Below are 17,032 nucleotides of genomic sequence, written 5' to 3'. Positions count from 1 at the left end.
GTTTTATGCAATCTTTAGAAAAACAACCAGCCCCAACTGTGCATTCAGTTGATCTTTTAAAGGAATGGCAATTTGTCAATTTCCAGACCAAAAAACTGAGGGTGTACATAGTACCTAACACTGCAATGACTTCCCCCAAGAATCTGAAGGGCAAGATAGAAAATAAATATCATTATAAACTTCAAACATTTGTAAAGCATGCAATTCAGTAGACATCTATCAACTATCTACTATGCACCAAGAACCAACTAAGCTATCAGGAAAACAAAGGCTAATAATTAAACCCAAGAACTTGTTTCTAGAGAAGCCCAAGGCATAGCAAGGGATATTCAAAAGCGCATCAGAGAAAGCTCACAGAAAATACCACAGTCAACTGGGGTCTCAAAAGATAATCAGTAAATTTTCTGATAGCATGAGAAATGTTTCCAAACAGAATCAAATCAGGATATAGAATTTAACGTGGTAGTATCTTGAGGTGCAAGGTTAAAAAAAAAAAAAAAAAAAGGAAAGAAAGAAACCTTTTGATGTAGTTTAGTAGGCAAGGCAAACTGCACAGTATTTATGAGAAAGGACTTTTCCTATTGCTAGCTCCATAGCTACAGGCAAGATAGTTTCAACTTTTCTAAGTCGGCCACCTTACTATAAAAATGTGAATAAAATATCACCTGATTGTTAAGAATTGGTGAGATGGGGTGGGGGGAAGGGAAAAAATAACAGAATGAATCAAACAACAATACCCTATGTAAATTTTTGATTACACAAATGGTATGCCTTTACGCCATGTACAAACAGAGAAATAACATGTATCCCAGTATCCCATTTGTTTACAATTAAAAAAAAAAATCATGACAAAAAAGAATTGGTGAGATGATCAGTGATAATACTGTGGTACAGTAACTGGACCACCACTCAGTATATTTTACCACCCCAGGAGGTATGAGATAGGGAGGAACAATCTTATAGGTATTCTTCATTCACCCTATGTATGCCCTACCATGTTCATTATACGAATATACTACATAATCTCCATATATTATGTCTATTCTGTTCATCACTTGGTTTGTGATATTCTAACAGTGCATAGTTCAAATTATAATAAAGCTTGTAACAAGTAAAATGATTAAAAAAAAAAAAAAATAGGGTCTGGGAATGTAGCTTAGGGGCAGAATGCTTGCCCAGCATGTGTGAGAACCTGGGCTCAATTCCCGGTATCACAAAAAAATAAAAAAATAAAAAGAGGGATTTTGATTCTTCCTTTTTAAAGAACACCATAAAGACCATGGTGGTGATGTAAAGTAGTTAATCTCAATAAATTTCAAATTCTTTGTTTTTAAGTGGAAATCATAACCTAGAGGAGGTGAAAATGTTAGGATAAGAAACAGTACATGAAAAGCCTAGCCCTTCAAAAGAGAAGGAAAATAATAAATCTGTCCCTTTCTGATTATCAAAATTTTTGTTAGATTTATGAGTTTTTTGTTAGGGAACTTTTACAAAGTATAAATACTACTGCAGTTACAATGTTTCAACCTAGTATGCTTACATTGAAGTCGTTTTCTATTAATTCTGATTAGTAAAGTTCCTAGTACTTAATAAAAATGTATGCCATCTAAAGTCCACAGGCCTAAACTCTCTTGGGGAAGCCTGCCAACAAGGTAGATGAAGAAGTAAACCAGTATCTTTGAAACAACATTATCTGGTTAAGTGCAGCTCACTCTGAGATCCAATGGGAATTATTCTGGTGAGGACTCACTTGAGTGACCAACACTTAATTTGCTTCTATTCTTAACTACTTGAGGATGCCAGGGTTAAAGACATAAGCTGAGCTACTGCTGGTCACTGTTAAAACATGTTATTCAAAACACAGTTACAATTTTGAAGATTCTATTTACATAAAATTCTCTTAAGAACTAAGCCATACACTTGCTCTGAATTATACTTAGATGTAGGACTTGGAGAAAGAAAACCAGATTAAACATTGAAATTCTAAAGCACTTTAAAAATATGTATCTTGTTGCATGATTATACATAATAGTGGAATTAATTTTGACATATTTGTACATGCACAGAACAGATTTTGATCAATTTCATTCCCCAGTACTGCCCCTTTCCCTCTCCCTTAAGCCCCCTTTACAACTTTACTAGTTTCTCTTTTATTTTCATGAAGCACAATTTCAATGTTTTTCCCTACCTTCCACCTATGAGAAAGAGTACATGACCCCTGATTTGCTGAATCTGACTTATTTTGCTCAACATGATGTCCTCCAGATCCATCCATTTACTGCAAATGACAATTTCTGTGTTCTTTATGGTTGAATAAAACACTATTGTGTATGTGTTAAGAAGACTGGATGCTATGATCAAGCTGAATTCATTCCAAGAATGCAAGGATGGTTCAACATCTACAAATCAGTAAGTTTAATTCTTCTCATAAAGAGCATTAAAAACAAAAATTACACAATCATCTCTATAGATGCAGAGAAGCTAACTTTGAAAAAAATCAGCACCCATTTATGTTAAAAACACTGCAGAACTAGGAACAGAGAAACTTATCTCAACATCATAAAGGTTATATCACAAATCCAAACCCAGGATCATACAGAACAAAAAAAAAAAACAAAAAAAAAAAAAAAACCAAAGAACAAAAAAAGAAAAGAAAGCTAAACTAAACCAGTAACAACAAAAGGATGTCCACACTCCCCACTCTTATTCAATATGGTTCTTGAAATTCAAGCCAGAACACGCAGACAAGAGAAGATAATTAAAGGGATACAAATAGGAAAGGGAGAGGTCAAATTATCGCTGTGCTGATGCCATGATTCTATAAAGACCCACCCAGAAAATTTCTAGAGCTGATAAATACATTCAGCAGAGCACCAGAATAAAAGATAAACATAGAAATCAATAGGTTGCCTCATTGTCTTCAGACTTTCCTATCCCTTCAGTTTCCAATCCTTCAGTTCGTTTTTTATTGGATACCATGAAGTTTGATATGTATGAGTGAAAACAGCATACTCACAAACCTTAAAAGAAAGCGTGTCTGCATAAAAAGTTTGAGTGGACAGAACATTGCCTCTGGGAATCTCTTAAGTCAGTCTAAAAAGCTATCAAAAGATTCCCTTAGTTGGGCATGATGGCCTACCGCTAAAGCGCCAGCAAATTGGGAGGCTGAGGCAGGAGGATCACAATTTCAAGGCCAGCCTCAGCAAATCAGTGAGAATCTTAGCAGTTTAGTGAGAAGCTGTATCAAAATAAAAATTAAAAAAAAAAAAAAAAAAAAGATATAGTTCAGGAGTAAAGTGGCCCTAGATTCAATCCACAGTAACAAAACACAACAAACAGCAAAAATGCTTTCCCTCAACTATTTAAATGTAATTCTTTTCTTAAAAATTTTTAGTTGTAGAGGGACTCAATACCTTTATTTTATTAATTTATTCTTTAATGTGGTACTAAGTATCGAACCTAGTACCTCACACATGCTAGGCAAGTGCTCTGCCACTGAGCTAGACTCCAGTGCCTCAACTATTTACAAAGGGGGAAAGATGCAGCATGAACAAAATTCCAGACCATACAGTTTAGAAGTCCTCAGTGCAGCAAGCCTGTACCCCTTTTTTTTTAAATTCAGTTACTAACCTAAAATGAAATTCAATGAACCCTTCACATGTAGCTTCAAAATATGAACACAATACACTAAATATAAATGCTTTCTACAGAAATAAAACAGTTTCCAAAATGCATCAAATTACAAAAAGAGACCCTAAATATATTCTAATAGTGTGGATCTAAGAACACTGCCCCTTTTTCTATCATGTCCAAATGTGACTCAAAGTAGAATATGTACTCTGAGTTTCTTCACCCACAATAAAACAAGAAAAGCATTTTAAGAATAATTATTTTTAAAATAACTTGAAGTTCATTTGAATCTTTGATTTAGATAAGCTAGACGGTGTCTTGTACTTTGATCTAGAATGAGCTAAAGTTCTACTCAGCAAAAGCCCAGTTAGTTTTCAGGATGGCAGAACACAGGAGGTCACTTTCCTAGCTCCTTGCAGGAAACCAAGACAGCAGACAGGCAGCTTCTCAGCAAAGTGAGTGGAAAAAAGAGGGGTGGGGATGTAATACTGGGACTTAATCCCGGATGTTCAAGGCAACTCAGGAAGTTGGTTGTTATTAAAGAAGATATCCCCAGCGCCACCACCTTGTCCAGCCACAGAAGCGCCTCCACAAGTGAAGCGGAGGGATACGGGAACTAAAGACATGCACATTTTCAGAGGTCTGTGGCATGCCTGGATACAGAGGGATCAGAGATCACACTGCTGGACCAACATGGGTGGGGGATATGCTTCACGACATCCTTGATCCCGGAAGAACCGACATCCCTCCCGGCAGCCTGCAGAAGACAAGGAAGGCCCACTTTATACCCTCTACTCGCTGATTCCTGGCAATCCCGAGCTGCGCCCAAAATACAGACCTGCCAGAGGCACACCACAGGACACAAGAGAGTGCCTAAGTGACCAGGAGACACCAGGGATTACAGGTCGTGGAAAGCCACCCAGCTGTCCATCTCCTGTCGAGTTCGACGGCGTGCAGGACTTGCTGGGAGAGAGCACCTGCTGAAAACTGGACAGGGAAGGGGCAGATGTGACCAAGTTTGAAGACTGAATGAGGAGACCAGCAAATGTGGGGGCACAAAGGAATGTCTCTTCCATGCACTAGTGGAACTCGGGGGAGATCCCTGGGGTGCCGACCCGGCATGTTCCAGCAATGGCCCTGCCCTGGAGGCGCACTTACTTAAACTCAGACAATTCAAGGAAGACCCGCTTCCAGGAGCTCCGCCTACAGGACCTCCTGTCACTCCAGAGGCCGCAGCCTGAGCATCAGTATGCGGACACTCCAGTCTAGCCCAGGCTGCAGAGAAGGGAAGCTCATCAGATCCCCCCCCCCACCCCGTTTAGGCTTACTCGTGACCTGAGGCGTTCAGGAACACTTACATATATTGGAATCTTCTCATTTCTAGCATTTTTTGAAGGCAGTTATTTTTCATGACTGCAAATGGCCTAAACTCATCAATCAAAAGAAACAGACTGGCAGACTGGATTTAAAAACAAGACCTAAAAATATGCTGTCACCAAGAGATTCACCTCATATGCAAAGACATCCACATAATGAAGGTAAAAGAATGGGGGAGAAAAATCATTCACATGTATCCTGGAAATAAGCAGGGGTTTCTATCCTCATATCAGATAAAATGGACTTCAGAAGGGATAAAGAAGGTCATTTTCATACTGTTTAAGAAAACTATACATCAACAACATATAACAATCATAAATATTTATGCCCCAAACAATGGAGCATCTACCTAATCAAAATAAAACCTTCTCAACTTCAAGAATTAAAAAGAGATGACACCACAATAATACTGGGTGGCTTTAACACAACTCTCTCATCACTGGATATATCTTCCAAACAAATAAAGAAGATATAGAACAAAAAAATATACTTGATAATTTAGAATGACCAGATATAGAGAGAATATTTCATCCATCAAAGACTGAATATATTTTCTTTCCAGTAGCACATGGATCCTTCCCTAAAATAGACTGTTACCTTAGGACACAAATCGACTCAGCAAATATTAAAAAAAAAAAATAGAGATAATACCTAGCATTCTATCAGGTCATAATGGAATAGAAGCAAAAATTAATGATAAAATAAAATATAGACGCTACTCTTACACCTAGAGACTAAAAAATATGCTACTGAATGATGAATGGATAGCAGAAGAAATCAGGGGTGAAATAAAAAAAATTTAGAGGTAAATTAGAATAATAACATAACTTATCAAAATCTTGGGGATGCCATCAAGGCAGTAATAAGAAAAAAATTTCATTGCATTGAGCTCATTCATTAAAAAAATAGAAAGTCACCAAATAAATAACCTAACATTACATCCCAAAGCCTTGGAAAAAAGAAGATCAAATTAACACCAAAAGCAGAAGACAGGAAATAATTAAAATCAGAGCCAAAATCAGTGAAATTGAAACAAAAAGAAAAATTCAAAAATATCAACAAAAAATTTGGTTCTTTGAAAAAAAAAAAGAATAAAACTGATGAACCCTTCCCCTAGTTAACCAAGAGAAAGAGAGAAAAAAAACTCAAATTACTAAAATCTATGATGAATAAAGGAGTGTCACCATGGATACTATCAAAATACAGACGAAAATGAAAATCTGAAGACACTGAAAAACTTCTACAGACATATAAATTACCCAATTTGAACTAGAAGGATGTAGAAAATTTAAACAGATCAATCTGAAGCAATGAAATTGAAGACCCCATCAAAAGTTTACCAATAAAGAAAAGTCCAGTACCAGATGGAACCTAGTATCAATCACCCTGCTACCAAAACCAGAAAAAGACACATCAAGGAAAGGAAACTTCAGGCCAATATTCCTGAAGAACACAGATGCAAAAATTCTTAATCAAATACTGGCAAACTTTCTTTTATAAAAGAAAGAGCAAAACTATCAACTGGGTTTCATCCCAAGGGTACCAAGTTGGTTCAACATATGGAAATTAATAAACATCATTCACCACATGGATGAACTCAAAGACAAATCACATGATTATCTCAACAGATGCAGAAAAGGCATTAGACAAAAAACAGCATCCATTCATATTTAAAGCACTAGAAAAACTAGGCATAGTAAGAATATACCCCAACATTGTAAAACTACATACAGCAAGGCCAAGACCAGCATCATTCTAAATACAGAAAAACTGAAAGCATCCCTCTAAAAACTGGAATGAGACAAGGGTGCCCTCTATCAACATAGTCTTTGAAATTTTAGCCAGAGCATCCAGGCAAAAGAAAGAAATTGAAGGGATAGGAATAGGAAAAACAGAGCTCAGGCTGTCCCTGTTTGCCAACAATGATTTCTGATACAAAGAAGACCCAAAAACTCTACCAGAAAACTTCTAGAACTCATAAATTTAGTAAAGTAGCAGGATACAAATTAACATTCACAAATTACCTTCCCATACACCAATGATTAATCAGCTGAAAGACAAATTAAGAAAATTATCACATTCACAATAGCCTCAAAAAAAAAAAGGTTGGGAATCAATATGACAAATGAGGTGAAAGATCTCTACAATGAAACTCAGAACACTAAAAAAAGCAACTGGGGAAGAACTCAGAAGATGTTCTTGTTCAGATATTCCGTGTTCTTGAACAAGCAGAATATTGTCAGTTACCTCACACCACACAAAATGTCAAAAACATACATTGGAGAAAAGACAGGATTCTCAAAAACTGGTGCTGAAAAAACTGGAAAACCATCTGTAGTACAATCAAAGGGAACCCCAATCTCTCACCCTGCACAAAATTCAATTCCAAGTGGATCAAGAATGTAGGCATTAGATCTGTGCCTACCAGAAGAAAATGCAGGCCCAACTCTCCAATTTATCAGCTTCAAAACTAACTTCCTCAACAGGACTCCTAAAGCCAAGAAGTAAAATCAAGAATCAGTACATGGGTCGGGCACAATGGCACATGCTTGTAATCCCAGGAGCTCAGGAGGCTGAGGTAGGAGGATCATGAGTTCAAAGTCAGCCTCAGAAACTTGGCAAGGCCCTAAGCAAATCAGCAAGACGCTATCCGTAAATGAAATATAAAAAGAGACTGGGGATGTAGCTCGGTGGTTAAATGCCCTGGGATCGATCCCCAGTACGGCGTCCTGAACAACAACAACAACAACAACAACAAAATCAGTAAATGGTATAGTATCAAAAAACTTCTTCACAGCAAAAAACTTCTTCACAGCAAAGAAAACAATCAAGAGTGTGAAGAGAGAGCCTACAGAATGGGAGAAAACCTTTGCCACCCACACCTCAGATAAGGCATCAATTCCCAGGATACATAAACACCTGAAAAACCTTAATGCCAAAAAGGGCTGGAGCTGTGGCTCCATGTAGAACACTTGTCTAGTACATGTGAGGCACTGGGTTCGATCCTCAGTACCACAAAAATAAAGACATGTCCATGTACAATTAAAATATAAAAAAGAAAAAAGACAAAAAAAAAAAAAGAAAAAAAGAAAAAGAAAAAAAGCTTAACACCCCAAAAAAAAAAAAAAAAAAACAACTAATAATCCAATCAGTAAATGGATAAAGGAATTGAACAGGGACTTCACAGAAGCAGAAATACAAATGATCAACAAATACATAAAGGAATGTTCAATATCTCTAGCAGTCAGAGAAATGCAAAATAAAAATATACTGAGATTTCATCTCACTGTAGTCCGAATGACAATTATCAAGAATACAAGTAACAATAAATGTTGGTGAGGATGTGAGGAAAAATGTTCACTCATATACTGCTGGTGGGAATTCAAATTGGTGCAGCCACTATAGAAAAGAGTGTGGAAATTCTCAGAAAACTGGAAATGGAACCACCTTTTAACCCAGTTTTCACACTCCTCAGTTTATACCAAAAGGACTTAAAAATCAGCACACAGTAGTAACACAGCAATGTTTATAGCAGCACAATTCACAATACCCAAGCTATGAAACCAAACTAGGTGCCCTTCAACAGATAAATGGATAAAGAAAATGTGATACATATATACAATAGGATATTACTCAGTCATAAAAAATGAAATTATGCTTTTTGCTGGTAAATGTACAGATCTGTAGATGATCATGCTAAGTGAAATAAGCCAATCCAAAAATACAAAGGTCAAATATTCTCTCTGATATGCAGATGATAACACACAACAAGGGGAATGGGAGGGAATGAAAGGGGAGGGAATGAATAGAACTTCACTACAATAGACAAAGGGGAATGAAGGGAAGGAGGGGATAAAAATAGAAAAGACAGAATGAATCTGACATAACTTTCCTATGTTCATTCATAAGTACACCACCAATGAAACTCCACATCATGTACAACCACAAGAATGGATGCAAATTAGAATAAGTCATACTCCATGTGTGTATAACATGTCAAAATACACTCTACTGTCACATACAGGTAGAAATATCAAACAAAAACATCAAAAGAAATTATTAATTAGGTACAGTGGTGCATACTGGTGGTCCCTGCTACTCAGGAGGCTGAAGCAGTTGGATCTCTAATGGCCAGGAGTTCAAGGCCAGCCTGGGCAACATACAAACCCCATGGGCGGGGAGGGGGTAAATTATTCAAAACAACTAGTAAACAGCACTTTTCCATGCCCAGTTCACATGCCCATTCCTGACAACTTGCTCACTCTTCTTCCCCGAGTGAGCACCATACTGTTTAGTGTTGTCACTGCCTTTCAAGGTAAACATTACCTACTTTTTGAAAAGTCTTCCATGTTCCTTTGCATTCTTTTCTATTTGGAGTCCCTGCTAAAACACACACACACACAAACATACACCCCCAAGCACACACACCAACAACAAAAAACCTCACATATTTTTTCTTAATAAATGAAAACCTTGGTATTTCAGGCTCAGAAATAATACTCCCAATAAAGTTATTCTGGTCTGCCAATGAAAATGATACACTCCCTAAAAATATGTCTGTGATAGGCTCTAAGCAATGATGCCTTAAAAAAGAATCATTTTCCTTATCAGTAACTGTCATTACTAAGTGTATCTAATAAATGATGTCTTAACTTTAAGAATACCAACATTAGTTATTTTCTATGTGGCATGAAAATTGATTCTGGGCATTTCTGAGTAACTGTAAATTCACCAAATTAATTAGGCAAAAATTTTCAGGCTGTGCCACACTGCCTCTGAAGCTAAATTTTTAAAATAAGGAATGTTATACCAATAGTCCTATGTTGAAGCTGAGAGAATGAAGATATAGTCCAAAGTAACAAAAGCTAATATTTATGGAGAAATCCCCATGTGCTGGGCACTGTCCCAAGGGCTTGACACATATTAGATAATTCAAGCCTCACTAGGAGACTAGAAGGCAGGCAAGAATATTCTTTTCAGGTAATAGATAAGGAATCTTCCCCCAAAATCTATAATCACATTAAAAGTTCATGAACATGCATGGGTCACACGTGTGCTCTGTATGAATACATGCACGTGTAACACAAACACCCAATGAAACTGCATTGTGTGTGTGTACAACATGTGGGATAAACGTACAAATAGATTTGGCTGGAGAAAGAAAAAACACATATGGTTCCCAAAGATTGGGATTCAAAGACTCTTCCATCAGGGCACTGGATCACCACATCTTTCTAGTGAGTAAATATAGAAAAATAATTCTAATGTCTGTTTTCCACTGGCAAGTACTTTAGAAGATAAAATTGCTGACATACGCAAACTGATTTTCACAGCTCTGAGTGACTGACAGTTTTAGACTCAAGTCATGGAACAGTTCTGTTGTGACTCCTGTCATACCGACACTCATACCAATCACGAGAAATCGCCAACTGAAATATGTCATGCTTCCAACTGCCAAGCTGTCTTGCCACAACTCAGCTTCCTCCACGCCTGACATCATAGCACAGGACAGGGCAGATGACAAAAACTGTCCTGAGAAAGTCCCAGCCCCCAGCCGCACCCTGGCAGGTTGTCAAAGACGCTTCCTCAGACCTGGGAATGACCATCACTTATTATTGGGAATTTTTTCAAATTAAGAAAAAATTAAGAAACTAAATTTAATTAAGAAAAAAATCACAAGAGATGCAGGACAAGTGCAAGAGTACCCCAAATCTTCAACTGAATTGTAACACTTAACTTTCTTAAGAAAACCGGCCCAAAAACTTCTCCCTCCCAAGAAAACCACCTACTACAAATTCTAGGTGAAAAATTGGCACAAAGACAAATGAAACACACATGGCAGCACATCAGGCCTGATTCACATGGTTATTATAGATATTCTGGACATAATACTTTGGTTCATTTTTCAAATAAAATGTATTGAGCTCCTACCACCTGTAGGGGGGTGAGCTAAGCGCAAGGGATACAGTAGAGACCACGTGTCTGTCCTCAAAGACCATATGTTCGAGTGGTTGGAGTGGGAGACAGATCCTTACAAGTGAAGAAAGTGACTTCAGATGCTGATGTGAGGACACCAGAATCCATGCATCCGCCAGGGTTGTAAACACCATATGAGCTCAGAATGATACAAATTTTCCTCCTGTTCTCAGTATGCTCACCATCAGTTATTGAGATGCTTGTGAAAGAGTTCATGCTTCCCGATTCCTGTATGTCTTCCCTAAATGTCTCATACTATCCAGCACAACAAGTGTGGTACATTAAATACTTTAGCAATAAAATAAGCAACCACAAATTACAACCTTGAAACACTTTCAAATTTAAGCAAACCAGTTCATTTAATGTGGCCCAACTGTTTTCCCTTCAGAAACTCGTATGTTGGAGAAGACCTTCATTTTCAGTTCTTCAAACAAACATTTAACCCCCCCCCCCCAATTTCCCCCAGAACTGAGGTCAACCCTTACCACTGGCAAGTATGTGCTTTCTAGCATGACCATTGAAACGGCTGCTACAACCTGTGACTTGAAAAGTTTGAGGAAACATCAAAACACAAATTGCTAAGGTACTGCCATCCAGCAGAATTTCCCGGAAGGGCTACAGGCCAGACTGGAGCTTCTGCAGTCCTAAGGTCTGCAGTATAAAATCTTCCCACCTGCTGGGAACTTACCTCACCTTGCCCGTTCCAAACACTCAGTGAAAACCACCTAGTCACAAATGGCAGCAATCAGAATGAAGCTTTAGTGGTTCTCTAGACAGCGAAAATATTTTAAGGTAAACGGCGTTAGCTCAAGAGAGAGAAAACTGGAGTGGATACCCAGGAGGGTAACCTGCACTTTCACCTTGAATCCAGGCCCTTGGTTTGTAGCAATAAAATAAGCAACCACAAATTACAACCTTGAAACACTTTCAAATTTAAGCAAATGGCATTCACCTCTCTCCTCTGTTGTGTGGTGTCGCCAGACACTCTTTGGCTGCATGGAAACAGTGCTGGTGGTGAACAGTGGTTCTTGTGCTTACCAATAACATGATACCCAGAGGACTGCAGGCAAGGAAAGACAACCTGGATCTGAAACGACCTTGACTGGGGAGGCCTCACGCTCCATCACAACACATCTGGCAGGGAGTGTGAGCCTGTCTGTGAATGTGTGTGTCCCCATGCTCTCACTGGTCAAAGGTGTCGTGTCCTCCTGCACCATCCTCCTCTCGACCAGGCCAGCACTCCGGGGATAGCTCTTTCCATGGATGTCCGCTCAGTCTGCAGCCTCTTCTCACCCTCGCCTGCAGCAGTGTTCACGGTGCCTCCTCCCCTCGTCTCCCACGACCAAGCCTTCTACTGTGCACCCTAAAACGCTCCTAAGCTTTCCTCCCTTACTTCATGCTGCGTCCTTGGCCCTGCAAACATCACTTCTCACCTAGATTAGGGGCCCGCGTCCTGACTGCTCTCTCCACACCCACTCTCCCCTGTGAGTCAACAGACAGACCAGCATTCAGAAACACCTTTCAGAAGTCACATCTCAGGCTGGTACTGGAGTTCTGTGGTACATGCTTGCACGGCATGCAAGAGGCACTGGGCAAACAACAGAACTTTGCATCTCATTGTGTCACCTCCACTGCTGTCCCCCTTTACATGTTCCCCGTCCTCAGTCCTTTGCACCCCCATGACTACTATTCTTCATGTGGGACCATGGAGCTTTTCGTAATGTGGCTTCTGCCAAAATCATTTTGTGACACATGCTGTCACTCTCCCCACCCCTTCTACTGAGCTCCAAGAATTGTTCCTCACAAAGCCACGTTCTGTTCCCTCCAGTCTTGTGGGCACCACCACCATGCTGGAATACCCGCACCTACCACTCCTCATCTAGGGAGCTCCCATTCGTTCTTAATGTTCCTCTCAAAGAACATTTTCTCAGGAGAGGTTCCCAACTTCCCTCCCTGGGTCAGCCTACTCTGTCACACACTCCTGGAGGACTCGACACACTTAACAGAAGTATCTTCCTTTCTCCCCAACAGGGAGGGGTTCAGCACAGAATTACAAACCCAGGCCCACTCTTGAGGCCACTGCCACTCATGCTGGAAAATTCTGTCTTGGACCTGGCCTGCTCAGATTTGAATCCAGGCCCTACTATTTATAAGTTGTGAGGCCTTGGGCTAATTACTGAATCTCTCTGTGCCTTGGTTTTCTTATCCATAAAACAAAGATAAAAATGGTACCTACCCCATAAGTTTGTTATGAGAATAAAACAGATAAAAACGTTTAGACCAGAATACTTTTCTACATTAGTAATAATTCAAGGAATATTAGCTGTGGCATTATTGCTGTGGCTGTTATTGTTTATGACGAGTGGTGTATAGCTGCCCTGTTCACCACTATAATTCCAATGCAGAGCGCAAAGGATTCATATATCTCAGTGTGATTATAAGGGGCACAGAGACTACTACTCTCTATGAAACTACAGGAAATGGCAATCACCAACTGAAGTGAAGTAAACTCCCATGCTCTGCCCTACACAGATGGTAAGGATACACCCAGAGAAGACAACAATTCATGCCTACAGGGAACCTTGAGTATACACGTTTCTCCCCACAGAGTCGAAGGGTTAACGGCAATGTAATTTTAAACTCCATAAACCTCATGTAATATTCATCAATCAGAGGTGTTTCTTAATCCTCCCTTAGCTTCAGCAGGTAAGACTATGGATCAAAGAGCTCACTTCTCACAGATAGTGTTTCATGAAAGCAAAAGATATCAAGTTTATCCCCTGGCAGGGTGTAAGTGGGCTCAACCCACCTCAGTCACTGCTGCAAGCCTGGAAACTCAGGCAAAGACAGGAGAGTGGGGCACAGAGGACCGAAACAGAAGGAAGCATTCCTGAACTTTGGACATTATACTGATCTTTACAAAACATGAACACTTTAAGCCTCAAGTGAATTTGACATTTAAAGGGGGGGGGACGACTAGATAAATAAATAAGTAAATAATAAAAAGTCTATAAAGCAGACCCTAGTCCTTGAGAAGAAATGGGAGTAAAGAAAGTTAAAATTTCCTTCTTTAATTGTCCACCAGATTCACTGTATACAAGCTAAGCCTTTTTGGAGCCACCTGCATTTACAGGCAAGAAAGTTGACACAAAATTTGAAGGTACCATGATGTGATAGCTATATAAAGTGTTTAAAAGTACTGTTTGCTGTGCAAATAAAGAATGAGATATCTCTATGAAATCGAAATCTTTAACAATTGAATTTATTTAAATCAGATATACCTGCAACATTGCTATGTTCCAGTTTGAAACATGAACAGCCCTTCCCACAAGGCTTGCCCTGATCTGTCAGCAAGCCATCTTCCCAAGTCACTATTTATCATTCTTCCACTGTGAGAACAGCTGGTTTATCTCAGCAGTCTCTCCTGGATGGTCTTGTAATTCTCTCTTCCACATACTCCACATATTCAGCCACCTATCCTTGATCCCCATTGCTCAGAAATTCCTTAATTCCTTTCTGTGGCTTCGAGGCCCTACTCAAGTTTGCTTCCAGCCCATCTATCCAAGAAAGCCAAGCCTGGAATCCACCTGCACACTTCCCCACCTGTGGCGGGTCCCCTATTTTCCACACACCATGCTCACTGCAATTCCCTGGATCAGTTGAACTGTTTCTCTCCCTATTCCACCACCCCCTTCTGGCACACAGATTATCCAATTATTTCTAGTTTCATTCATGTTTTCAAGTGTGTTTGGTTTTGGGTTGGTCAGTAAATTGTGGACTCTCAGGGCAAGGTAAAATCTTCAGATGTATTTGTATTCCTGTAATGCTGAGTACAATCATGCAATAAATGTATAGCTCCCTAAGCCATAAACATCCATAAAGGTGATCATGTTGTTTTAAAATCATATTTCCCCCTATAAACAGCAAAAGCAAAAATAAGAAGAGATACATATGACCTAGAAGAGTCGAGGAAGCTGCCTGGTACATGGTAAGATACAAGCATTGAACATGGAGTTTCACAGCGAAGACAAGTGGGAAGAGAGTTGTGTGGGAAGCTAGGGCAGGAGGCCCCACCTAGAAGGACACACGCTGGGAGAACAAAGGACCTTAGCTGATAGGACTATAAAGAGCTAATCAGACAAATTAGGTCTTACATTCCAGTATCTGATCCATTAGTAATGGACAATCATTACAGTTCCATGAACTCGGGAAGAATTTTAGGAAGAGAGTTTCTAAAGCAATACATTTTTTTTTTTTAAATTCTTCAGGGAAAATGCTGCAAAATTTGAGGTGTACAGCATGAACATCCTACCCCAGGACATACCCACATCGTGCTCCAGCGCAGCTTATCATGGCACCGGAATTCCTCCACTACACACTGCCTCTCTGGGCCACACCCCAGCTCCAGTTCCTCAAGAGAGGACAGATGACAATAACAAGCCCTCATGGCTGGGGTGCACGGGTCTCGCTGTGGTGTATGAAAGGCACACAGAAATGGTGGGGAGGAGAGAACCTGAAGCATGTAAAGATGGGCATCACAGCACTCTTCTTAGAGGTAATGATGGTTCCTCATAGAACACTGTCACCAGATGAAATAACTACCATGGTAACAGGTGGCCTAACCTGTACTCGGGGCCATGAAACACGGTGAGTGAGTTCTCACCTCTTCTCACTGTGGAAGCTCATACTCCCAGTTCCCCCAGAGACATAAGTTTCAGAATCCTCCCATGTGAGCAGCCCCAATAGTATCTTCAAGTTCCAATATTATATAAGGTAAAATCCATTTTAAAGTATACAGATTTACTCAGCAAACTGCCGTGATGCAGCCACATCAATGTTTACAGCAGCTAATTCACAATAGCTAAACTATGGAACCAACCTAGATGCCCTTCAACTGATGAATGGATAAAGAAACTGTGGTGTATATACACAAGGAAATATTATTCAGCCTTACAGGAGAATGAAATTATGGCATTTGCAGGTATGGATGGTACTAGAGAATACCTGAGTGAAATAAGGCAATCCCAAAAAAGCTGAATGTTTTCTCTGATAAGCAGATTCTGATCCATAGTACAGGAGTGGGTAGGGAAGAATGAAGGAACTTTGGATTGTGCATAAGAGAATAAGGGGAGGGTGGGGCAGTGGGGATGGGAAGGATGGTACATCAAGACAGACATTATTATTCTGTATATATGTATAAAAAAATTAAGTATACAGAGTTACTATGCACTCTCTTTTCCTTATCATCCAGAGAGACCCTGCCATGTCATCTTGCAAACATCCTTGCCAAGACAGATTCGGGAGGCACCTAAGCCCTGCCATTCCACAGATTTGTACAAAGGAGTCAAGGAAATCTTTGGTTTCCAATAACATAAAAAGGCCTGAACAAACATGGCTTCATCCAGGACCAAACCCCTTTCCCAGATATACCTTTTAATCTCTAACAGTCTTATCGGTGGCCAAAGTGCTTTAATGAACTGCCTTCAATTTCCTTCCCTATTTTTTGAGTCATTCCAAGGTAAAAATAACATCTGGATAACGCTTCAGGGTCAGGAAGGAAGGATGGCTTTTTGAGATCTTCCTTAAACTTCTCCACAACTTGTTCAAATAGTTATCTGCTCTAAGACACACATTACACCCTAAAGCTTCACAATTCTGCTCAACTATATCAGCTCTATCTAATAGGAAGAGGAATATGGTACAGAGAAGACAGAGGAGAAAGACAGGGAGCAAGGATGGGAAAGGAAGCAAGAAGGAAGAAAAGAAAAAAGTGAAAAACAATTTTCCATCTTAGTGAAATAATCTGCATTTACATTTTTTAAATGGAACTCTGATGCACAAATTAGACTTGTGCATTACTTTACTTACCAGTAATACACTACAAGTTGTTCACTCCCATTGGATATAATAATATTTAAATTGATCCAGAAATCCCCTAAGCAAACAAAAACTATACGCAGTCAAAACATATGTGGTTCCCAAAGGAGAGAGGATGCAGATGGCACAAGTGAAATGGAAAAGGTAGGCAGGCTGACCCAAATAGGTCAGA

General features: G+C 39.5%; 1 protein-coding gene across 12 annotated transcripts in view; it reads right to left on the bottom strand.

Moving 5' to 3' along the window:
* AUTS2 (activator of transcription and developmental regulator AUTS2) overlaps positions 1 to 17,032 on the bottom strand; it is a 1,098,554-nt gene that overhangs the window by 725,269 nt on the left and 356,253 nt on the right. The window lies entirely within an intron of this gene.

Source organism: Sciurus vulgaris, assembly GCF_902686455.1.
Source record: "Sciurus vulgaris genome assembly, chromosome: 18".
In the NCBI taxonomy this organism is placed as follows: domain Eukaryota; kingdom Metazoa; phylum Chordata; class Mammalia; order Rodentia; family Sciuridae; genus Sciurus; species Sciurus vulgaris.
This window is presented reverse-complemented; position numbering and strand designations above follow the sequence as displayed.